A 26,638-nucleotide genomic window follows, 5' to 3' on the forward strand; every position below is an offset into this window, starting at 1 on the left:
GAACCCTTTACAACACACCACTCCCGCTAAAGCTAAATAAATCTAGTTAGCCAAAACAAACCGATAGATCGGAGAGAAACACGAAGCTATCACAATGATGCATATATATGTTGGAAATATGCCCTAGAGGTAATAATAAAGTGGTTATTATTATATTTACTTGTTCATTATAATTGTCTATTGTTCATGCTATAATTGTATTAAACAGAAACCGTAATACATGTGTGATTACATAGACCACAACATGTCCCTAGTGAGCATCTAGTTGGCTAGCTCATTGATCAATAGATGGTCATGGTTTCCTGATCCTGGACATTGGATGTCATTGATAACGGGATAACATCATTAGGAGAATGATGTGATGGACAAGACCCAATCCTAACCATAGCACAAGATCGTGTAGTTCGTATGCTAAAGCTTTTTTAATGTCAAGTATCATTTCCTTAGACCATGAGATTGTGAAACTCCCGGATACCGTAGGAGTGCTTTGGGTGTATCAAACGTCACAACATAACTGGGTGATTATAAAGGTGCACTATAGGTATCTCTGAAAGTGTCTGTTGGGTTGGTACGAATCGAGACTCGGATTTGTAACTCCGTGTGACGGAGAGGTATGTCTGGGCCCACTCGGTAATGCATCATCATGAGCTCAATGTGACTGAGGAGTTAGTCACGGAATGATGCCTTACGTAATGAGTAAAGAGACTTGCCGGTAACGATATTGAACAAGGTATAGGGATACCGACGAACGAATCTCGGGCAAGTATCATACAGGTAGACAAAGGGAATTGCATACGGGATTGACTGAATCCTCGACATCCTGGTTCATCCGATGAGATCATCGTGGAACATGTGGGAGCCAACATGGATATCCAGACCCCGTTGTTGGTTATTGACCGGAGAGGTGTCTCGGTCACGTCTGCATGGTTCCCGAACCCGTAGGGTCTACACATTTAAGGTTCGATGACGCTAGAGTTCTAATGGAAATAGTATGTGGTTACCGAAAGTTGTTCGGAGTCCTGGATGAGATCCAGGATGTCACGAGGAGCTCCACAATGGTCCGGAGGTAAATATTCATATATAGGAAGTGGAGATTTGATCACCGAAATTGTTTCGTGGATCGTCGGTATTGTACCGGGACCACCGAAACGGTTCCGGGGGTCCACCGGGAGGGGCCACCAGCCTCGAAGGGGTACGTGGGCAAAAGTGGATGGGAACCAGCCCCTAGATGGGCTGGTGCGCCACCCACCTAGGCCCAAGGCACCTAGGGCAGCAAACCCTAGGGCGTGATTGCTGCCTTGGGTGGCAAGCCACCACCTAGGGCACCGCCCCCACCTCCTCTTGGTTGCTGCACCACCTTGGGGAAACCCTAGGGTGGCCGGCCCACCTTCCCCTCCTCCTATATACCCAAGGGTTTTTGGGGCTGAGGCACACAAGTTCCTCTGTTCGTCGCCGCAGCCCTACCTCTCCTCCTCCTCGTCCTCCGTAGTGCTTGGTGAAGCCCTGCCGGAGTACCACGCAGCTCCACCGTCACCACACTGTCGTGATGCCGGCGCTCTTTGTCAACTTCCCCTCTCTCCTTGCTGGATCAAGGTGAAGGAGACGTCACCGGGCTGCACATGTGTTGAACGCTCAGGCGCCGTTGTTCGGCACTTAGATCGGAATCTTCTGCAATCTGAATCGCTATGAGTACGACTCCATCAACCGCGTTCATAGTAACGCTTCCGCTTAGCGATCTTCAAAGGTATGAAGATGCCCTACCCCTAGCTTGTTGCTAGTTTCTCCTAGATGGATCTTGGTGAAGCGTAGCAATTTTTTTGAATTACTACTGTGTTCCCCAACAGTGGCATCCAAAGCCAGGTTCTATACGTAGATTCTATGCGCGAGTAGAACACAAAAGTTGTGGGTGATGATTTTGTCAATTGCTTGCCCTTACTAGTCCAATCTATTTTCGGCGGTATTATAGGATGAAGCGGCCCAGACCGACTTTACACGTACGATTACGTGAGACTGGTTCCACCGCCTGACATGCACTTGTTGCATAAGGTGGCTAGCGGGTGTATGTCTCTCCCACTTTAGTCGAATTGGATTCGATGAAAATGGTCCTTATGAAGGGTAAATATCATTGGCATATCAACGTTGTGGTTGTCACGTAGGTAAGAATCGTTCTTGCTAGAAACCCAAATCAGCCACGTAAAACATGCAACAACAATTAGAGGACGTCTAAATTGTTTTTGCAGGGTATGACATGTCATGTGATATGGCCAAAAGGATGTGATGTTATATATATGATGTATGCGATTGATCATGTTCTTGTAATAGGATTCATGACTTGCATGTCGTTGAGTATGACAACCGGCAGGAGCCATAGGAGTTGTCTTAATTTATTGTATGAGATGCAACGCCATGTGATTACTTTACTTTATTGCTAACCGTTAGCTATGCTAGTAGAAGTAATAGTTGGCGAGACGACTTTCGCAAAGAAAAAATTATGGAGATCACGATGATGGAGATCATGGTGTCATGCCGGTGACAATGATGATCATGCCATGCCCGAAGATGGAGATCAAAGGAGCAAGATGATAATGGCCATATCATGTCACTATATTATTTGCATGTGATGTTTACCATGTTTTTCATCTTATTGCTTAGAACGACAGTAGCAAAGATAAGATGATACCTCATTAAATTTCGAGATAAGTATTCCCCTAAGTTTGCACCATTGCGAACGATCGTTGTCTCGAAGCACCAAGTGATGCTCGGGTGTGATAGATTCTAGCGTTCGCATACAACGGGTGTAATCCAAATTTACACACACAAAACACTTAGGTTGACTAGACGAGCCTAGCATGTACAGACATGGCCTCGGAGTACGAGAGACCGACAGGTCGAACATGAGTTGTATGGATGATACGATCAGCTTGGAGATGCTCACAATTGATGACTAGTCTCTATCACATGATGATCGTACACGGGCTAGTCGACGTGGATCATGTATCACTTGGATGACTAGAGGGATGTCTATCTAACTGGGAGTTCATTATGTAGTTTGATTAGATGAACTTAATTATCATGAACTTAATATAAAATTGTCTTTATAATCTATATTGTAGATCCAATGGCCAATGCAAATGTCCCATTCAATTTCACGCGTTCCTAGAGAAAACCAAACTAAAAGACGATGGTAGCAACTATGCGGACTGGGCTCGTAATCTAAAGCTCATCCTCATGGCTTCCAAGAAGGCATATGTCCTTGATGTGCCGCTAGCTAACCCTCCCGTTCCCGCAGCAGCCCAGGACGTTTAGAACAACTGGCAGTCATGAAGTGATGACTACTCTCTGGTTCAGTGCGGCGTGCTTCACAGTTTAGAACTGGGGCTCAAAAAGCGTCTTGAGCAACATGGAGCATATGAGATGTTCGAGGAGCTGAAACTAGTTATTCAAGATCATGCCCGGGTCGAGAGATGTGAAGTCTCCGACAAGTTCTTGAGTTGTGGGATGGAGGAAAATAGCTTTGCCAATGAGCACATACTCAGAATGTCTGGGTTGCACAACCGCTTGTCTCAGCTGGGAGTTGAACTTCCGGATGACGCAGTTATTGACAGAATCCTCCAGTCGCTTCCACCTAGCTATAAGGGCTTTGTGATGAACTACAGCAGGAAAGGGATGCACAAGACCATTCCCGAGTTGTATTCAATGCTGAAATCAGCGAAGGTAGAGATCAAGAAAGAACATCAAGTGTTGATGGTGAATAAGACCACCAATTTCAAGAAAGGCAAGGGTAAAAAGAACTTCAAGAAGGACGGCAAGTCAGTTGCCACGCCCAGTAAACCATCTGCCGAGAAGAAGCCAAAGAAAGGACCCAAGCCCGAGAGTGAGTGCTATTATTGAGGGAAGCCGACACTGGAGCGGAACTGCCCCAAGTACTTCGCGGATAAGAAGGCCAGCAACATCAAAGGTATATATGATATACATGTTATTGATGTGTACCTTACCAGCGCTCGTAGTAGCTCCTGGGTATTTGATACCGGTGTTGTTGCTCACATTAGCAACTCAAAACAGGAACTGCGGAATAAGCGGGGGCTGGCAAACGACGAGGTGACGATGCGTGTCGGGAATGGTTCCAATGTCGATGTGATCACCGTCAGCACGCTACCTCTACATCTACCTTCAGGGTTAGTTTTAAACCTTGATAATTGTTATTTAGTACCAGCTTTGAGCATGAACATTGTATCCGGATCTCGCTTGATACAAGATGGCTACTCATTTAAATCTGAGAATAATGGTTGCTCTATTTATATAAGTGGTATGTTTTATGGTCATGCCCTGCTGGTCAATGGTTTATTCTTAATGAATCTCGAATATAATGTGACATATATTCATAGTGTGAGTACCAAAAGATGTAAGGTTGATAATGATAGTCCCACATACTTGTGGCACTGCCGCCTTGGTCATATCGGTGTCAAGCGCATGAACAAACTCCAAAGCTATGGAATTTTGGAGTCTCTTGATTTTCAATCATTTGACACATGCGAACCGTGACTCATGGGCAAGATGACCAAGACTCCGTTCTCCAGAACAATGGAGCGAGCAACCAACTTGTTGGAAATAATACATACCAATGCATGTGGTCCAATGAGCATTGAGGCTCGCGGTGGCTATCGAAATGTTCTCACCTTCACTGATGACTTAAGCAGATATGGGTATGTCTACTTAATGAAACACAAGTCTAAAACCTTTGAAAAGTTCAAGGAATTTCAGAGGGAGGTAGAGAATCAACGTGACAAGAAAATAAAGTTCCTACGATCTGATCGTGGAGGAGAATGTTTGAGTCACGAGTTTGGAACGCACTAAAGGAAATGTGGAATTGTTTCACAACTTACGCCTCCTGGCACACTGTAACGTAACGGTGTGTGTGAACATCGTGATCACACTTTATTGGATATGGTGCGAGTTATGATGTCTCTTACTGATTTACCGCTACAATTTTGGGGATATGCATTGGAAACTGTCGCATTCACTTTAAGTAGGGCACCGTCAAAATCCGTTGAGACTTCGCCGTATGAATAATGGTTTGGTAAGAAACCTAAGCTATCATTTCTGAAACTTTGGGGCTGCGATGCTTATGTGAAGAAACTTCAACCTGAGAAGCTCGAAAGCGGAAATATGCATCTTCATAGGATACCCTAAGGAAAGTATTGGGTATACCTTCGATCTTAGATTCGAAGGCAAAATCTTTGTTGCCAAGAATGGATCCTTTCTAGAGAAAGAGTTTCTCTCAAAATAAGTAAGAGGAAGGAAAGTATAACTTGATGAGGTAATTGTACGCCCTCTCGAACCGGAGAGTAGCGCAGCACAAGAAAATGTTTCTGAGGTGTCTGCACCGTCTAGAGAAGAAGTTAATGATGATGATCATGAAACTTCAGATCAAGTAGCTATTGAACCTCGAAGGTCTACAAGGACACGTTCCACACCAGAGTGGTACGGCAACCCTGTCATGGAAATCATGTTGTTGGACAACAGTGAACCTTAGAACTATGAAGAAGCAATGGCGGGCCCGGATTCCAACAAATGGCTTGAAGCCATGAAATATGAGAACAAAATATGGACTTTGATGGACTTGCCCGATAATCGGCGAGCCATAGAAAATAAATGGATCTTTAAGAAGAAGACTGACGCGGATGGTAATGTGACCATCTATAGAGCTCGACTTTTCGCTAAGGGTTATCGACAAGTTCAAGTAATTGACTAAGATGAGACTTTCTCACCTATAGCGATGCTGAGGTCGGTCCAAATCATGTTAGTAGTTGCCACATTTTATGATTATGAAATCTGGCAAATGGACGTCAAAACGGCTTTCCTGAATGGCTTTAAGGAAGAATTGTATATGATACAGTTGGAAGGTTTTGTCGATCCTAATAGTGCTGACAAGGTATGCAAGCTCCAACGCTCCATCTATGTGCTGGTGCAAGCATCTCGGAGTTGGAACATTCACTTTGATGAGGTGATCAAAGCGTTTGGGTTTGTACAGACTTATGGAGAAGCCGGTATTTACAAGAAAGTGAGTGGGAGCTCTGTAGCATTTCTCATATTATATGTGGATGACATATTGTTGATGGGAAATGATATAGAACTTTTGGAAAGCATAAAGGCCTATTCGAATAAGTGTTTTTCAATGAAGGACCTTGGAGAAGCTGCTTACATATTAGGCATTAAGATCTATAGAGATAGATCAAGACGCCCCATAGGTCATTCACAAAGCACATACCTTGACAAGATATTGAAGAAGTTCACTATGGATAAGGCCAAGAAGGGGTTCTTGCCTATATTGCAAGGTGTGAGGTTGAGCACAGCTCAATGCCCGACCACGGCAGAAGATAGAGAAAAGATGAGAACCGTCCCCTATGCTTAAGCCATAGGCTCTATTATGTATGCCATGCTATGTACCAGACCTGATGTGGACCTTGCCATAAGTTTGGAAGGGAGGTACCAGAGTGATCCAGGAGTGGACCACTGGACAGTGGTCAAGAATATCCTATAGTACCTGAAAAGTACTAAATATATGTCTCTCGTTTATGGAGGTGCCGAAGAGCTCGTCGTAAAGGGTTACGTCGATGCTAGCTTCGACACAGATCCAGATGACTCGAAGTCACAAACCAGATACTTGTATATTTCGAATGGTGGGGCAGTCAGCTGGTGCAGTTGAAAGCAAAGCGTCATGGTGGCATCTACATGTGAAGAGGAGTACATAGTTGCTTCAGAAGTAGCACATGAAGGAGTCTGGCTGAAGGAGTTCATCACCAATCTAGGAGTGATTCCCAGTGCGCGGGACCCGATGATTCTTTTTTGTGAAAACACTAGTGTTATTGCCATTGCCAAGGAGCCCAGGTTTCACAAGAAGACCAAGCACATCAAGCGCCATTTCAAATCCATTCGTGGATACATCCAGGATGGAGATATAGATATTTGTAAAGTACATATGGATCTGAATGTCGCAGATCCATTGATTAAACCTCTTCCGCGAGTGAAATTTGATCAGCACCAGAACTCTATGGGTGTTCGATTAATCACAATGTAACTATATTATTAACTCTATTGCAAGTGGGAGACTGTTGGAAATACTCCCTAGAGGCAATAACAAAGTGGTTATTATTATATTTCCTTGTTCATGATAATTGTCTATTGTTCATGCTATAATTGTATTAACCGGAAACCGTAATACATGTGTGAATACATAGACCACAACATCTCCCTAGTGAGCCTCTAGTTGGCTAGCTCGTTGATCAATATATGGTCATGGCTTCCTGATAATGGACATTGGATGTCATTGATAACGGGATCACATCATTAGGAGAATGATGTGATGAACAAGACCCAATCCTAAGCATAGCACAAGATCGTGTAGTTCGTCTGCTAAAGATTTTCTATTGTCAAGTATCAGTTCCTTAGACCATGAGATTGTGCAACTCCCGGACACCGGTAGAGTGCTTTGGGTGTATCAAACATCACAATGTAACTAGGTTATTATAAGGGTGCACTATAGGTATCTCTGAAAGTGTTTGTTGGGTTGGTACGAATCGAGACTGGGATTTGTCACTCTGTGTGACGGAGAGGTATCTCTGGGCCCATCGGTAATGTATCATCATGAGCTCAATGTGACTGAGGAGTTAATCATGGGATGTTGCATTACAGAACAAGTAAAGAGACTTGCCCGTAACGAGATTGAACAAGGTATAGGGATACCGATGATCGAATCTCGGGCAAGTATTATACCGGTAGACAAAGGGAATTGCATACATGATTGAGTGAATCCTCAAAATCGTGGTTCATCCGATGAGATCATCGTATAACATGTGGGAGACAACATGGATATCCAGACCCCATTCTTGGTTATTGACCGAAGATGTGTCTCGGTCATGTCTGCATGGTTCCCGAACCCTTAGGGTCTACACACTTAAGGTTCCATGACGCTAGAGTTGTAATGGGAATAGTATGTGGTTACCTAAAGTTGTTCGGAGTCACGGATGAGATCCCGGACGTCACCAGGAGCTCCAGAATGGTTCGGAGGTAAAGATTCAAATATAGGAAGTGCATATTTAATCACCAGAATTGTTTCGGGGATCGTCGGTATTGTACCGGGACCACCGAAAGGGTTCTCGGGGTCCACCAGGAGGGGCCACCAGCCCCGAAGGGACACGTGGGTCAAAAATGGATGGGAACCAGCCCCTAGATGGGCTGGTGCGCCACCCACCTAGGCCCAAGGCGCCTAGGGAAGCAAACCCTAGGGCGTGGTGGCTACCTTGGGTGCCAAGCCACCCCCTAGGGCGCCGCCCCATCCTCCTCTTGGCCGACGCACCACCTACGAGAAACCCTAGGTTGGCCGGCCCTCCTTCCCCTCCGCCTATATATACCCAAGGGATTTTGGGGCTGAGACACACAAGTTCCTCTCATCCTCGGCGTAGGCCTACCTCTCCTCCTCCTCGTCCTCCGTAGCGCTTGGCGAAGCCCTGTCGGAGTACCACGCAGCTCCACCGTCACCACACCGTCGTGCTGCCGGTGCTCTCCCTCAACTTCCCCTCTCTGCTTACTGGATCAAGGTGAAGGAGATGTCACCGGGCTGCTTGTGTGGTTAATTCGGAGGCTCCGTTGTTCGGCGCTTAGATCAAAATCTTCTGTGATCAGAATCCCTACGAGTACGACTCCATCTACCGCATTCATAGTAACACTTCCGGTTAGCGATCTTCAAAGGTATGAAGATGCTCTACCCCTTGCTCGTCGGTAGTTTATCCTAGATGGATCTTGGTGAAGCGTAGGATTTTTTTTTAATTACTACTACGCTCTCCAAAAATATATATATATATATATAACAAACAAAGATTCAATATACTTTCATGAAAAATATGAATATAAACCCACAATTCATCGGATCCCAACAAACACACCGCAAAGTTGATTACATATGATAGATCACCATGGGAACTGCGGTGATCTTTGCATTGAAGAACATAGAGACAGGGATAGACATCTTCGTACTAACTACATACCCATAAGTCTGTGGTAAACTACTCAGACATAACCATGGGAGCAACAAGGTTGATGTAGAGGCCCTCCATGATTAACCCCCTTTTCAGGGCACCAAAACAGGGCTCTAGATGGGATCCCGGAGAGCAAAGACTTGCGGCGGTGGAAAAAGTATTTAGGGTGGCTCACTAGGTTTTTTCCAATATATTAGCATTTATAGAGGAAGAGTTAGGTTAGGAAGTTGTGGGAGGTGGTCCTAAGTGATCACGGCATGGCCACCCCCCTAGGCATGCCCTGTTGGCTTGGTGCCACCCCGTGTGGCCTTCGGTCTCCCTCTGAAGCTTCGAGGTCTTTTTTTGTCCAGAAAAAATCATCAAAAAATTTCGTTGCATTTGGACTTTGTTTGGTACTGTTTTGCTAAGAAGACAAAAACACGCAAAAAACAACAAATCACACTAGGCACTAGGTTAATAGGTTAGTTCCCAAAAGTGATATAAAAACATATAAATGCATATATGTACCCAAGATTGATAATATAATAGCATGGAATAATAATAAATGTAGATACATGTGAGACGTATCAACATTCCCAAGCTTAATTCATGTTCGTCCTCGAGTAGGTAAATGATAAAAACAGAATTTTTTATGTGACATGCTACCTAACATGTAATATTTTTTGGGTATGATCATTGAGAAACGATGTAGTAATATACATAAACATAAGTAACACAATCGTCAATGTTCACAATATATGACATAGTAATATCCATAAACATAAGTAACACAATCATCAATTTGCAAAATATATGATCGCTAAAGAATGTTACACCCCATTCATTTTATCATATTAGCATGGCTTGGCTTCGTCTTTACCACATAAATACAAATGTTGAGCACCATGATACGTCTCCAACGTATCTACCTTTCCAAACTCTTTTGCCCTTGTTTTGGACTCTAATTTGCATGATTTGAATGGAACTAACCTGGACTGACGTTGTTTTCAGTAGAATTACCTTAGTGTTATTTTTGGCAGAAATATAAGTTCTCGGATTGACCTGAAAATTTATGGAGAATGTTTTTGGAATTAATAAAAAATATTGGCGGAAGAATCTACCACAGAGGAGCCACTCCCATGCCACAAGTTGCAGGGCTCCCCCGCCCTCTCGGTCGCGCCCCCTAGCTTGTGTGGTCCCTGAGGCTCCACCGACCTCGTTTCCACTTCTATATATTCCTATCCGTGGAGAAAAAAATGAGAGAGAAGAGTTCAACGTGTTTTACGATACGGAAATGCCGCCACCTCCCATTCTTCGTCGGGAGGGCAGATCTGGAGTCTGATTTCGGCTCCGGAGAGGGGAAATCGACGTCGTCGTCATCACCAGCCTGCCTTCATCACCAGTTTCATGATGCTCTCCATCGTTCTTGAGTAATTCCATCGTAGGTTTGCTGGATGGTGATGGGTTGGATGAGATCTATCATGTAGTTTTGTTAGGGTTTGATCCCTAGTATCCATTATGTTCTGATATTGATGTTGTTGTAACTTTGCTATGCTTAATGCTTGTGACTAGGGCCTAAGTGCCATGAATATATATGTATATATATATGTTCTTGATCCTATCTTGCAAGTTATATACACCTATTACAAGTTATGATCCGCATCCTCCAGGGTAAAACAACTCGGATTCTTTCCGGTGATTACCATAATTTGAGGAATTCATGTATTCACTAAGTGCTAATGCTTTGGTCGGGTTTTCTATTAAAAGGAGGCCTTAATATCCCTTAGTTTCCATTAGGACCCCGCTGCCACGGGAGGGTAGGACAAAAGATGTCATGCAAGTTCTTTTCCTTAAGCATGTATGACTATATATGGAATACATGCCTACATTACATTGATGAATTGGAGCTAGTTCTCTATCACCCTATGTTATGACTGTTGCAGGATGAATGCCATCCAACATAATTATTCATCACTGATCCATTGCCTACGAGCTTTCCACATATTGGTCTTTGCTAAGTTACTTTTCCGTTGCTATTGTTACGATCACTACAAAATTGCTAGTGTTACGTTTGTCACCGTTACCGTTACTTCCATACTACTTTGCTACTAAATACTTTTCTGTAGATATTTAGTCTTTTAGGTGTGGTTGAATCGACAACTCAGCTGCTAATACTCTAGAATATTCTTTCGCTCCCCTTGTGTTGAATCAATAAATTTGGGTTGAATACTCTACCCTCGAAAACTGTTGCGATCCCCTATACTTGTGGGTTATCAAGACCTTTTTCTGGCGCCGTTGCGGTGGAGCATAGCTTTATTCTCTCAGCCACTTGGGATTTATATTTTTTGATCACTATGAAGAATCTGAAAGACGCTAAAACCAAGATCTACCCCTCAACTACGAGGGCAGGTAAGGAACTACCATCAAACTCTGCATTTGATTCACCGTCTGTTATGAGTAAATTTGTGACACCACCACCTACTAGTGAATCTGATACATCGCAAGTAATTGATGATGCTACTTCTGCTATGCATGATGCTTATGATGAAACTTTGCTTGATACTACTGTGCCACTTGGTGAATTTCTTGATGAACAAATTGCTAGAGTGAATGCTGATACTGATAATATTGTTGAATCCGATGAAACTGAACACTATGATTCACCTGTTAGACTTAGCTCTCCTAGATATGAATTGCCTAATATACCTGAGGGTTATGTTATGCAAGGACAAGTAGCTAGGGACTTTCTTGCTTGTAAGGATAGAGAAGATCTTAAGAAATTGCTATGCAAGTGGAAGGAAAAATCTTTGAATGTTAGAATGCAATATGATCCCAAGTTTGCTACTTCACCTATCTGTGTTACTAATAAGGATTATGAATTCTTTGTCGATCCTGAGTTAATTATTTTGGTATAATTTGATCCTTTTCATGGTTATGAATCTGAAACTATTGTGGCACACCTTACTAAATTGAGTGATATAGCCACCCTATTTACTCATGAGGGAAAAATCGTTATTACTATATATTCTTAAGCTGTTTTCGTTCTAATTAAAGGGTGATGCTAAGATATGGTTTAATTCTCTTGCTCCTGGTTGTCTGGGTACTCACCAGGATATGATTTACTACTTCTCTTAAAAATATTTTCCTGCCCATAAGAAACAAGCTACCTTGGAGTAAATATTAAACTTTGTGCAAATTATAGAAGAGAGGCTCCCACAAGCTTGGGGGAGGCTTCTCCAGTTACTTAATGCTTTGCCTGATCACTCTCTCAAGAAAAATGAAATACTTGATATCTTTTTTATGGATTAACTGATGCTTCTAGGGACCACCTAGATATTTGTGCTGGTTGTGTTTTCAGGGAACGAACTGTTAAACAAGTTGAGCTACTATTGAATAATATATTGAGGAATGATAATGATTGGACTATTCTCGAACCACCTCCAAAACCAACTCCAAAGAAAAGAGGTGTTCTATTCCTCAGTCCTTAAGATATGCAAGAGGCAAAGAAATCTATGAGAGAAAAAGGTATTAAAGATGAAGATGTTAAGAATCTACCACCTATTGAAGAAGTACATGGTCTTGATAACCCGACAGAGGTAGTAGAGGTAAATTCTCTTCATAGATTTGATGAAGGTGACATTCCTTATAATATGTCTTCTAGCCAATGCTTGGATGAACGTAATAACTTTGTTGTTAAACAAGAAAAATTCAATGCTTATGTTAGTAGACAATTGAAGCATAATGCTTACATGCTTGATCGCTTGGGTGATTATATGAGTAGAACTATTAATGACCTTAGGCTTATTAGTAAACATACTTCCATGGTAACTACTCAAGTAGAACGGGTACTTAAGGCACAAAATGATTTCCTCAATGAAATGACTAGTAAGAACAATGATCATTCTGTTAGAGTTATGACTAGAGGTGGTAGAATGACTCAGGAACCTTTGTATCCTGAGGGCCACCCTAAGAGAGTTGAGCAAGATTCTCATAGAGTTAATATTGACGTACCCGGTCCTTCTAATAAAAACAAAAAGAATGATGATATGAATTTGCGTGCTGCTAGTGAGCCGGTTATAGAGTCACATGAAAACCCAAATGATATCTCTATTTCTGATGCTGAGACACAATCTGGTAATGAACATGAACCTAGTGATAATATTAATGACGATGTTCATGTTGATGCTCAACGTAGTAAGGACAATGATGTGGAGATTGAACCTGATGTTGATCTTGATAACCCACAACCTAAGAATAAGAGACCAGATAAAAGAGATTTTGTTGCTAGGAAGAATGGTAGAGAAAGTGAACCATGGGTTCAGAAACCCATGCCCTTTCCTCCTAAACCATCCAAAAAGAAGGATGATGAAGATTTTGAGCGCTTTGCTGAAATGTTGAGACCCGTCTTTTTACGTATGGGCTTAACTGATATTGTTAATAATTACATGCTTGCAAATGTCTCTTTGTGCTAAGTACATGAAAGATAGTCTTACTAATAAAAGAAAGATACCAGAAGCTGAGATCTCCACCATGTTTGCTAATTATACTTTTAAGGGTGGAATACCAAAGAATTAGGAGATCCTGAAGTACCTACTATACCATGCTCTATTAAAGGAAATTACGTTAGAACTTCTTTATGTGACCTCACAGCTGGTTCTAGTGTTATGTCGTTCTCTTTATATCATGGACTTGATTTGAATAAGTTGACACCTACTGAAATCTCTCTTCAAATGGCTGATAAATCAACTACTTTCCCCATCAGTATTTGTGAGGATGTGCCTGTTGTGGTTGCAAACATTAATATCCTAATAGACTTTGTTATTCTTGATATTCTCGAGGATGACAGTTTGTCGATCATCCTTGGTAGACCCTAATACTGCAGGGGCTGTTATTGACTGCAACAAAGGCAATGTCACTTTTCATGGTAATGTTAATGAGCATACGGTACACTTTCCGAAGAAACAACTTCAAGTCCATAGTATCAACTCCATTGAAAAAATTCCAACGTTTACTATTGGAGACTTTGAATTCCCTCCCCCTACTGTCAAGAAGAACTATGATATACCTATTGTTGGGGAAATGCATATCCCCATTGAGGTAACCTAGTGATATTCAAAAGTTCTTCGGTTCCATGTCATTCGAAAAAAGTTTTTCAATAAGACTAGATCAACCTAATTGATGGACTCTTTTTTACTCGCTTGAGATGGGTGAATTTAGAAAGCACAACCTTCTGTACCCAACCTTTATTTTGTGTTCCTTAGTTTCAATTTAGTAAAAATGCTATTATTTCTATGTTTTCCGTATTATCTGTGTAATAGAAGAAAAATGACCTGAAAATAAAAGTTCTCAAAACACCCTGAAAATTTAGTATGATTTTTTTCAGGAATATTTAAGAATTTCTCGCACTAAGAATACCTCAGGGGACTGCACTAGTGGGCCACAAGCCTGCAGGGCACGGCCACCGCCCTGGGTGCGCCCCCTCGCTTGTGGGTCCCTATTGACGTGCAACTATTCGTGACTTGATACCTCCACGGCAACGGAGCCAGAAAAGAGCTGCTCCCAATTGCTCAACAATTAGAAATTGTCTTGCAATAGCCCACCAGCGCATGAGATCGAGGCAGTTTTCGAGGGTAGAGTATTCAACCCAAATTTGTTGGTTCGCGCGACGGGAGGTGAAAGTATATTCTCAAGTATTAGCAACTGAATGCGTCAGATTCAACCACACCTAAAAGATTAGTGTCTGCAAGCAAAGTGTCAACAGCAAAATAGTATGATAACAACGGTGCCAGAAACGATCTGGTGACTAGGCAGACTATTCCTAACTGTCGTATCAATGGCGCCAGAAGTTGCCCGTGGACGGGAAAAAGGTATTGTAGCAGGTAGCAGCAGTGTAACGAGTAACAGAAGTGGCAAGGAACGGCAGTAGTGACAGCAGTAGCAAGTAGCAACAATAGCAAGTAGCAGCAGTAGCAAGTAACAATAGGAGCAACAGTAGTAACAATAGTAGCAGCAGAGCAAGTAACAACAGCAGTGGGACAAACTTGTAGGCAATGGGTCGGTGATTTGTCGGATGACATTCATCATGCAACAGTTATAACACGGAGAGATATGTGGCTAGCTCCCGTTCGTCAATGTGATGTAGGCATGCATTCCCTGTGTAGTCATACGTGCTTAGGGAAAAGAACTTGCATGACATCTATTGTCCATCCCTCCTGTGGCAGCGGGGTCCAAATGGATACTACGGGTATTAAGATTCTCCTTTTAATAAGGAACCAGAACAACGCATTAGCACTTGGTGAACACATGAACTCCTCAAACTATGGTCATCACCGGGAGTGGTTCCGGTTATTATCACTCCGGGGTTGCCGGATCATAACACATAGTAGGTAACTACAACTTGCAAGATCGGATCTAAAACACACATATATTGGTGACAACTTAATAATTTCAGATCTGAAATCATGGCACTCGGGCCCTAGTGACAAGCATTAAGCATGGCAAAGTAGTAGCAACGTCAATCTCAGAACATAGTGGATACTAGGGATCACTCCCCGTCAAAACTAACTCGATTACATGATAGATCTCATCCTACTCATCACCGCCGAGCGAGACTACGAATAGATTACTCATGAACGATGAAGAGCTTCATGGAATTGGAGAGGGAAGAAGGTTGACGATGACGATGGAGACGATTTCCTTGATCCGGAGCCCAAAACGGACTCCAGATCTGGCATCCACATGAAGAACGGGATGTGGCGGCGCCTGATGACCCACAAGTATAGGGGATCAATCGCAGTCCTTTCGATAAGTAAGAGTGTCGAATCCAACGAGAGGAGAAGAAGGCTCTGATAAATGGTTTTCAGCAAGGTAATAACTGCAAGCACTGAAAGTAACAGTAAGAAGTGATGGTGTAGTGAGGTGAAACGTAGCAAGCGAAAAGTAACAAGTAACAAGTAGTAGCAACGGTGCAGCAAAGTGGCCCAATCCCTTTGGTAGCAAGGGAAAAGCCTGAGCAAAGTCTTATAAGAGGAAAAACGCTCCTGAGGACACACGGGAATTTCTGTCATGCTAGTTTCATCATGTTCATATGATTCACGTTCGTTACTTTGACAGTTCGATATGTGGGTGGACCGACGCTTAGGTACTGCCCTTACTTGGAAAAGCATCCCACTTATGATTAAACCCTCTCGCAGGCATCTGCAACTACGAAAGAAGAATTAAGACAACGTCTAACAATAGCATTAAACTAGTGGATCCAAATTAGCCCCTTACGAAGCAACGCATAGACTGGGGTTTAAGCTTCTGTCACTCTAGCAACCCATCATCTACCTACTACTCCCCAATGCCTTCCTGTAGGCCCAAATATGGTGAAGTGTTATGTAGTCGACGTTCACATAACAGAACTAGAGGAAAAACAACATACAACACATCAAAATACCGAACGAATACCAAATTCACATGACTATTGTTAGCATGACTTATTCCATGTCCTCAGGAACAAAAGTAACTACTCACAAAGCATAATCATAATCATGATCAGAGGTGTAATGAGTAGCATCAAGGATCTGAACATAAACTCTTCCACCAAGTAATCCAACTAGCATCAACTACAAAGAGTAATCAACACTACTAGCAACCTTACAAGTGACAATCGGAGTCATGAGACGGAGATTGGTTACAAGAGATGAACTAGGGTTTGGAGAGGAGATGGTGCTGATGAAGATGTTGATGGAGATGACTCCCCTCCGGCGAGAGGAGTGTTGGTGATGACGATGGCGACGATTTCCCCCTCTGGGAGGGATGTTTCCCCAGCAGGATCTTCCTGCCAGAGCCCAAGATTGGTTCTGCTCAAGTTCCGCCTCGTGGCGACGGCGAATCCACGAAAAAGCTCCACCTTGATTTTTTCTCGGACGAAACCCTTCATATAGCAAAAGAGGGGGCCAGTGGGCCACCAAGGTGCCCACAAGCCCTGTTGCCGCGGCGAGGGGGTATGTTGCGGCAACCAGGCTTGTGGGCCCCTGGCTGCTCCCCTCTGACACTTCTTTCGCCCAGTATTTTTTATATATTACCAAGAAATTCCACGTTGATTTTCAAGGCATTTGGAGTTGCGCAGAATAGAGGACTCAGACTTGCTCCTTTTCCAGTCCAGAATTCCAGATGCCGGTATTCTCCCTCTTCAAATAAACCTTGCAAAATAAGAGAGAAAAGGCATAAGTATGGTTCCACAAAGTATAATAACAGTCCATAAAGCGATAAATATCAACATGAAAGCATGATGCAAAATGGACGTATCAACTCCCCCAAGCTTAGACCTCGCTTGTCCTCAAGCGAAAACCAAGACCCAAAACATGTCCACTTGTTTAGGGATGAAGGTGTCGATAAACATAATACAGACATGAGGGCATCATGATCACACATAGAACAACAATACATCATAGAGATTCTTATGGGAAATTAACAATTCCTTCACAAAGCAAAGTATGAAACAAAAACCTTACCGAGAAGTAGCCAACAACAGTCCATAGTCATTGAAGCAATTGCAATTTATCATATTATCAGAAAGAGTCAAATAAGAGCTTGTAAGGCAAATCCACATACTTAATCATCTCTTTTATTTTCCACAATTGTTACAACTCACGTGGTACTCATGATATCAAAGTTTCAGTTGGACACAGAGAAAGATAAGGGCTTATAATTTTGCCTCCCAACCATTTACCTCAAGGTAAAGTCAACAATAATAAAGCAGAAGTACTCATCTCCAAGTTGATATATGAATATAGATCTTTCCCAAGTATATGACGTTCACCAAGAAAAAGGCTAAATAAGGAATTGGTGAAGATCACCATGACTCTTACAAAGGAAAAAAGTAAAGGTACAAGATAGGCCCTTCGCAGAGGGAAGAAGAGGTTGTCATGCGCTTTTGAGGTTTGGATGCGTGTCCTGTTAGTGCGGAGGAAAGTCACTTTATATTGCCTCCTGTGATAAAGAACTTTATTATGCAGTCTGTCGCTTTTATGTCTTCCTCATCACAGGTTCGTACAAAGCTTATTTTCCACACACTAATAGATTATACATATTAGAGAGCAATTTTTATTGCTTGCACCGATGATAACTTACTTGAGGGATCTTATTCAGTCCATAGGTAGGTATGGCGGACACTCAAGGCAAAACTGGGTTGAAGGTTTATGGATGCACAAGTAGTATCTCTACTTGGTGCGGGACTTTTGGCTAATATGAGGTGGAAGCAATCGTCACATGCTAAGGGATATCTAATCATATAACATTGTTTGGGACCAAGCAAACACGATTCATTATGTTGTCTTCCTTGTCCAAGATCTACTTTTAAGCATGTAATAGTTTGGTGAGTGCTCACAATTATAGAAGGTGTCTAACATGATATATTTATATGTGAACCTCTCTTTCCTTATTACTTCTTATTAATTGCAACAATGACTGAGATCTATGTTGGTCTACTCTCAACAAGCTTCAATCATCATACTTGTTATATGTGAAGTTATCACTTTCCATAAGATCATCTCATGATCTTTCATGCTATCGTTCTTTTCGTACTTTTGATCACGGCACAAAACAAAGCCCTTGACTAAGATACTCTTTATTGTATAGCTCGCAAGCTCGAATACATCGGGGGAGACACAAGGCAAAAGACTCAAACTAAACACTCAAGACTTATTCCACTAAGATAAGAAATAAAAACTGAAAAGGAAAGAACTAAAACAAAGGTAAAAGCAAAAGATATAAAGGTGATACGATACCAGGGCAACTCCCCCAAGCTTGGCATAAGCCAAGGGAGTTGCCCATACCAATGCTTAGTTGTCTTCCTTTGGTGGTGATGGTGGTGAAGTTGAAACATGAGTTTGATCCTCCGTCTTCCAAGGCATAGGTGCTCCATCAGGGCAGGATGAACGAGTCGCCGGAATCCTCTAATCTGCAGCTAACCGTATTGATTTAAATCTATACTCATACTCACAGTTTTGGTTCTGCAGGTCATAGATCTGGCCCTGGAGTTGATCAACCCTGTCATAGAGCCTGGAGAGGTGCTTCCCAATGTCAATGGCATCCATCTTGTGATTGTTGGTGAACTCCATGATCATCATGTGGTTGGCGTTGAGTCCATGCTCCACCATCCCTTGGCACTTGAAGACTTGTTGCTCCATTGCTTCGAGCCTCGTCTCCACGCTTCCGGTCTTCTTAGGCCCCTCAACATCACGGATGTGAAACATCCCCTCGCTCATCTTGATAGATTGGGCGTGCTGCAATACTTTCGTGAGGTAGGGATTGATGACCTTCTCGAAGATCTTGTCCTTAGGAACTTTTGGGGAAGTCATGACGATCTAGATCTGCAACAGAAATAGGCTCGAAACGAAACAGAGGAAAACTGCGCGATACGGAGGTCAAAACCCTCGGGCGTATATATAATGATTTTTCTGGACCAGAAGGAGTGCTCCGCAAGAAAACAGAGTCCGGGAGGCACACGAGGTGCCCACAAGCCCTGTTGCCGCGGCCAGGGCGAGGCTGCGACAACCAAGCTTGTGGTCACCTCGTGCGCTCTCCGGACTGCTTTTTATTTTTCTAATTTTCCATAAATTCCAAAACGGAGAAAATTTCCTATTGGAAAAGTTTCAGAGTCCAATTACTTACCGAAACACATACCTCTTCCTTTTTAGGGTCTGAAACAGGCTGATAAACATCCCTTATGTACTCCTCTGGAGTTATGATATTGATCATATTGGTCTCAACATTTATGGGAGTACCAGAGATGTAATGCTTGATTCTTTGCCCATTTACCACTCTAGGAAAATTACCTTCCGTGTTATTGATTTTGATGGCACCAGAACGATATACTTCCTTGACAACGTAGGGACCTTCCCATTTATAGAGAAGCTTGCGTGCGAAGAATATTAAACGAGAATTGTATAGCAGGACATAATCACCTACATTGAACTCTCGTTTTTGTATTCTTTTATCGTGCCATCTCTTAACCTTTTCCTTGAACAACTTGGCATTGTCATATGCCTGGTCCCTCCATTCATCTAATGAGCTGATATCAAACAACCGCTTCTCACCGGCAAGTTTGAAATCGAAGTTGAGCTCTTTGGTTGCCCAATAAGCTTTGTGTTCCAGCTCAAGAGGTAAATGACAGGCCTTATCGTAAACCATTTTGTACGGCGACATGCCCATGGGATTCTTATAAGCAGTCCTATAAGCCCATATTGCATCGTCAAGTTTGCTAGACAAATTCTTTCAAGATCTATTGACGGTCTTTTGTAAGATCAATTTGATCTCCCTATTACTCAACTCCACTTGACCACTAGACTGAGGATGATAAGGAGATGCAACTCTATGGTTGACATCATACTTAGCGAGCATCTTGCGGAAAACACCATGAATGAAGTGTCAACCGCCATCAGTCATCAGATATCTAGGGACTCCAAATCTTGGGAAAATGACTTCTTTAAGCATCTTAATAGAGGTGTGGTGATCAGCGTTTCTAGTGGGGATAGCTTCTACCCACTTAGTGACATAATCCACAGCAACTAAGATGTGAGTATACCCATTGGAACTTGGGAAAGGTCCCATATAATCAAAGCCCCAGACATCAAATGGTTCGATGACAAGTGAATAGTTCATAGGCATTTCCTGACGCTTACTGACATTCCCTATTCTTTGGCATTCGTCACAAGACAAGACAAACTTACGGCCATCCTTGAAGAGAGTGGGCCAATAGAACCCTGATTGCAATACCTTATGAGCAGTTCTGTCTCCAGCATGGTGTCCTCCGTAGGCTTCGAAATGACAGTTCTGCAGGATCTGTCCCTATTCATGTTCAGGCACACAACGTCTAATAACACCATCTACTCCTTCCTTATAAAGGCGAGGATCATCCCAAAAGTAGTGTCTCAAATCAAAGAAGAATTTCTTGTTTTGCTGGTAGGTGAAACTGGGTGGTATGTATTTGGCTACGATATAGTTTGCGTAATCAGCATACCAAGGTGCACTATGTGAAGTGCGGATGATATTCAATTGCTCATCAGGAAAGCTATCATCAATAGGCCGTGGGTCATCAAGGACATTCTCTAGCCTAGACAAGTTATCTGCTACAGGGTTATCAGCATCCTTTCGGTCAACAACGTGCAAATCAAATTCCTGTAGCAGGAGAACCCATTTGATTAGCCTAGGCTTTGCGTCCTTATTCTCCATAAGGTACTTAATAGCAGCATGATCAGAGTGAATAGTGACTTTGGAGTCAACTATATAAGATCTGAACTTTTCACATGCAAACACGACTGCTAAAAACTCCTTCTCCGTAGTGGCATAGTTTCTTTGGGCACAGTCTAGAGTTCTACTAGCATAGTGAATGACATTCAACTTCTTGTCAACTCTTTGTCCTAGAACAACACCAACAGCATAATCACTAGCATCGCACATGATTTCGAAGGGCAAGGTCCAATTAGGTGGTTGAACAATAGGTGTGGTTTTCAAGGCCTTCTTAAGTATTTCGAAAGCTTCCTCACAATCCTCATCGAAAACAAAAGGAACATCCTTCTGCAAGAGGTTGGTAAGAGGCCTCGAAATCTTAGAGAAGTCTTTAATAAACCTTCTATAGAAACCAGCATGACCTAGGAAACTTCGTATACCTCTGATACCTGTGGGGCAAGGCATTTTCTCAATTGCATCTACCTTAGCCTTATCAACTTCAATGCCTTTCTCAAATATTTTGTGTCCTAAGACGATGCCTTCATTAACCATGAAGTGGCACTTCTCCCAGTTCAAGACGAGGTTGGTATCTTTGCATATCTGTAAAATTCGATCAAGGTTGCTGAGGCAATCGTCAAAGGAAGAACCGTAAACGGAGAAATCATCCATGAAAACCTCAACAATGTTTTCACAAAAGTGAAAGAATATAGCCATCATACAACTTTGAAAGGTGGCAGGTGCATTGCACAGGCCAAAAGGCATACGTCTATAAGCAAAGGTACCGAAGGGGCAGGTGAAAGTGGTTTTCTCCTGATTAGATTGTGCAACATGTATTTGCGAGAAGCCTGAATAACCGTCTAGAAAGCAGAAGTGTGTGTGTTTAGATAGCCTTTCTAGCATCTGGTCGATAAACGTCAAAGGGTAATGGTCTTTCCTGGTTTCCTTGTTCAGTTTCCCCAAGTCTATCACCATCCTATAGCCAGTAATAATCCTCTATGGGATTAGTTCATTCTTATCATTAGGAACGACGGTGATACCTCCCTTCTTAGGTACGCAATGTACTGGACTCACCCAATCACTATGAGCAACAGGATAAATGTTTCCTGTTTCCAGAAGCTTTAATATTTATTTTCTCATGACCTCTTTCATCCTCGGATTTAATCTCCGTTGATGATCAGCAACTGGCTTAGAATCAGGGTCGGTTTTAATCTTGTGCTGTCATAGAGTGGGACTAATACCCTTAAGATCATCAAGAGTATATCCAATAGCAGCACGGTGCTTCCTCAAAGTTTTTAATAACTTCTTCTCTTCGTGATTTGAGAGGTGAGCACTAATAATAACAGGATATATCTCCTTCTCATCAAGATAGGCATACTTAAGAGTATCTGGTAACTGTTTTAGCTCGAACACCTGATCACCCTTTGGTGGGGGAGGATCCCCAAGCAGTTCAACACGCAGATTATTCTTGAGAATAGGATATTGTTCTAAAACAATTTTATCTATCTCATCTCTTCCATCCATATGCATATCATTTTCATGCTCAAGCAGATATTGCTACAGTATCCGTACGAGGTACGGCAATAGAGGCAAGAGCAATGATTTCATCCCTACCAGACGACTCTTTTTCATGGGGTTGTCTTCCAAACTTGGAGAAGTTAAATTCATGAGACACACCCTCGAAACTAACAGTGACAGTCTGTTTAATGCAATCAATGTGAGCATTGACAATGTTGAGAAAGGGTCTACCAAATATGACGGGACAAAAGCTATCTTCTGCAGTAGCAAGGACGAGGAAATTAGTAGGATACTTCGTCTTACCACACAGGACTTCTACGTCTCTCACAATTCCCAGAGGGTAGATAGTGTCTCTATTAGCTAGCGTAATAGTCACATCAATGGGTTCTAACTCAGCAGGTGCAATCTCATCTTTGATTTCATCATATGGGGACCGGGGTATTGCACTAACATAGCACCCATATCACATAAACCATGATAACAGTGATCTCCTATCTTGACAGAAACAACGGGCAGGCCAACTACAGGTCCGTATTTGTCTTTCGCGTGAGGTTTAGCAATTCTAGTGGAGTCCTCACAGAATTTGATAACATGCTCGTCTATGTCTTCAGCTAAGGGGTCTTTGATAATAGCAACACTAGGTTCAACTCTAATTTCCTCAGGGGGTGCAAGTGGTCTAATGTAACCCCTACGTATCACAGTCGGAGCTTTAGAATAATCCTTTTTCCTAGCAGGGTAAGGTGGTTTCTCAGCGTAGGCACAAGGAACAATAGGATCACTAAAGGCAATGACTTTCTCTTCAACTTGATTGGGTTTAACTATGTTGATTTCTACAGGAGCATGATACTTAAACCACTTCTCTTTGGGGAGATCAACATGAGCAGCAAAAGATTCACATAGAGAAGCTACTATCTCAGAGTCAAGTCCATACTTAGCGCTAAAATCTCTAGAAGTGTTTGTTTCAACAAAAGATTTAACGCAATCAAACTGGAAATTCATACCTGACTCCTTACCTTCTTCAAGATCCCAATCTTCAGAGTTACGTTTGATTCTTTCCAATAAATTCCACTTGTGGTCAATATCCTTCTTCATAAAAGAACCGGTACAAGAAGTGTCAAGCATGGTACGATCTTCATGACAAAGCCGAGCATAAAAGTTTTGAGTGATAATTTCTCTCGAGAGCTCATGATTGGGGCATGAATATAGCATTGATTTAAGCCTCCCCCAAGCTTGAGCTATGCTTTCCCTGTCACGAGGCCAAAATTTATAAATATAATTCCGATCACGATGTAGTAAATGCATAGGATAAAACTTTTGATGAAATTCCAATTTCAACTGATTGTAGTCCCATGATCGAGTGTCATCACATAGCCTATACCATGTCAACGCCTTATCCTTCAAAGATAAATGAAAGACTTTCTTCTTTACCTCATCCTCGGGCAAACCTGCAAGCTTAAATAAACCGCAAACTTCATCTACATAGATTAGATGCAAGTCTGGATGTGAAGATCCATGTCCTGTGAAAGGATTAGCCAGCAGTTTCTCAAGCATACCCAAAGGAATTTCATAAAAGATATTTTCAGTAGGTACCTCAGGTTGAGGAACAACTCCTCGTGCTTCCGTTCGTGGTGAAGATACCCCGAACAAATTCCTCAAAGGAACAGTTTCCATAGTGACAAGTGACAATAAATTTTAGCATAGTATATAAATGTTTCCTTACCAAATTCCACTTACCAAAGGCGCTTCCCTCCCTGGCAACATCGCCGGAAAAGAGTCTTGATGACCCACAAGTATAGGGGATCAATCGTAGTCCTTTCGATAAGTAAGATTGTCGAACCCAACAAGGAGAAGAAGGCTCTGATAAACGGTGTTCAGCAAGGTAATAACTGCAAGCACTGAAAGTAGCGGTAACAAGTGATGGTGTAGTGAGGTGAAAGGTAGCAAGCGAAAAGTAACAAGTAACAAGTAGTAGCAACGATGCAGCAAAGTGTCCCAATCCCTTTTGTAGCAAGGGACAAGCCTGAGCAAAGTCTTATAAGAGGAAAAACGCTCCTGAGGACAGACAGGAATTTCTGTCATGCTAGTTTCATCATATTCATATGATTTGCGTTCGTTACTTTGACAGTTCGATATGTGGGTGGACCGACGCTTAGGTACTGCCCTTACTTGGAAAAGCATCCCACTTATGATTAAACCCTCTCGCAGGCATCTGCAACTACGAAAGAAGAATTAAGACAACGTCTAACAATAGCATTAAACTAGTGGATCCAAATTAGCCCCTTACGAAGCAACGCATAGACTGGGGTTTAAGCTTCTGTCACTCTAGCAACCCATCATCTACCTACTACTCCCCAATGCCTTCCTGTAGGCCCAAATATGGTGAAGTGTTATGTAGTCGACGTTCACATAACAGAACTAGAGGAAAAACAACATACAACACATCAAAATACCGAACGAATACCAAATTCACATGACTATTATTAGCATGACTTATTCCATGTCCTCAGGAACAGAAGTAACTACTCACAAAGCATAATCATAATCATGATCAGAGGTGTAATGAGTAGCATCAAGGATCTGAACATAAACTCTTCCTCCAAGTAATCCAACTAGCATCAACTACAAAGAGTAATCAACACTACTAGCCACCTCACAAGTACCAATCAGAGTCGTGAGACGGTGATGGTTACAAGAGATGAACTAGGGTTTGGAGAGGAGATGGTGCTGATGAAGATGTTGATAGAGATGACTCCCCTCCGACAGAGGAGTGTCGGTGATGACGATGGCGACGATTTCCCCCTCCGGGAGGGAAGTTTCCCCGGCAGGATCGTCCTGCCGGAGCCCTAGATTGGTTCTGCTCAAGTTCCGCCTCATGGCGGCGGCGAATCCACAAAAAAGCTCCACCTTGATTTTTTCTCGGACGAAACCCTTCATATAGCAAAAGAGGGGGCCAGTGGGCCACCAGGGTGCCAACAAGCCCTGTTGCTGCGGCCAGGGGGGTAGGTCGCGGCAACCACGCTTGTGGGCCCCTGGCAACTCCCCTCTGACATTTCTCTCGCCCAATATTTTTTATATATTCCCAAAAAATTCCACGTTGATTTTCACGGCATTTGGAGTTGCGCAGAATAGAGGACTCAGACTTGCTCCTTTTCCAGTCCAGAATTCCAGTTGCTGGTATTCTCCCTCTTCAAATAAACCTTACAAAATAAGAGAGAAAAGGCATAAGTATGGTTCCACAAAGTATAATAACAGTCCATAAAGCGATAAATATCAACATGAAAGCATGATGCAAAATCGACGTATCAGCGCCTTTGGATCGAAAACTCCATGAAATCTTCTCTCTTGATTTTTTCCGGGACGAAAGGGAAAAAATAGCGCTGGAATTGGGGGCGGCAGAGCCACTGGGCCCCACAAGCTTGGTAGCCACCGCCAGGGGGGAGGCCGCGGCTACAGGGCTTGTGGCCCACTGGCCCATCCCCTCCGGTGGATCTTTGCGCAGGTATTTTTCATATTTTCCAGAAATATTCTCCGTAAATTTTCAGGACGTTCCGAGAACATTTATATCTGGACAAAAAGAACAACATGGCAATTCTGCTGAAAACAGCGTCAGTCCGGGTTAGTTCCATTTAAATCATGCAAATTAGAGTCCAAAACAAGGGTAAAAGAGTTTGGAAAAGTAGACACGATGGAGACGTATCAGTCCCACATGGGCCCCTTTACTTATTCCAATGCCCATCCACTCCTTCTTCCTCCAGAAAAAATCCCACCATTGCTCAAACCCATGTTTTAGCTCATCTTGCCGCCATTTTCGATCTCTTTGCTCAAAGCTCCATTTGTAAAACTATTTTAGGGGATTGTTCATCGGTATGTGACTCCTACAATGGTCCAATTAG

This window comes from Hordeum vulgare, chromosome 7H (genome assembly GCF_904849725.1).
Source record: "Hordeum vulgare subsp. vulgare chromosome 7H, MorexV3_pseudomolecules_assembly, whole genome shotgun sequence".
NCBI classification, from domain to species: Eukaryota; Viridiplantae; Streptophyta; class Magnoliopsida; order Poales; family Poaceae; genus Hordeum; species Hordeum vulgare.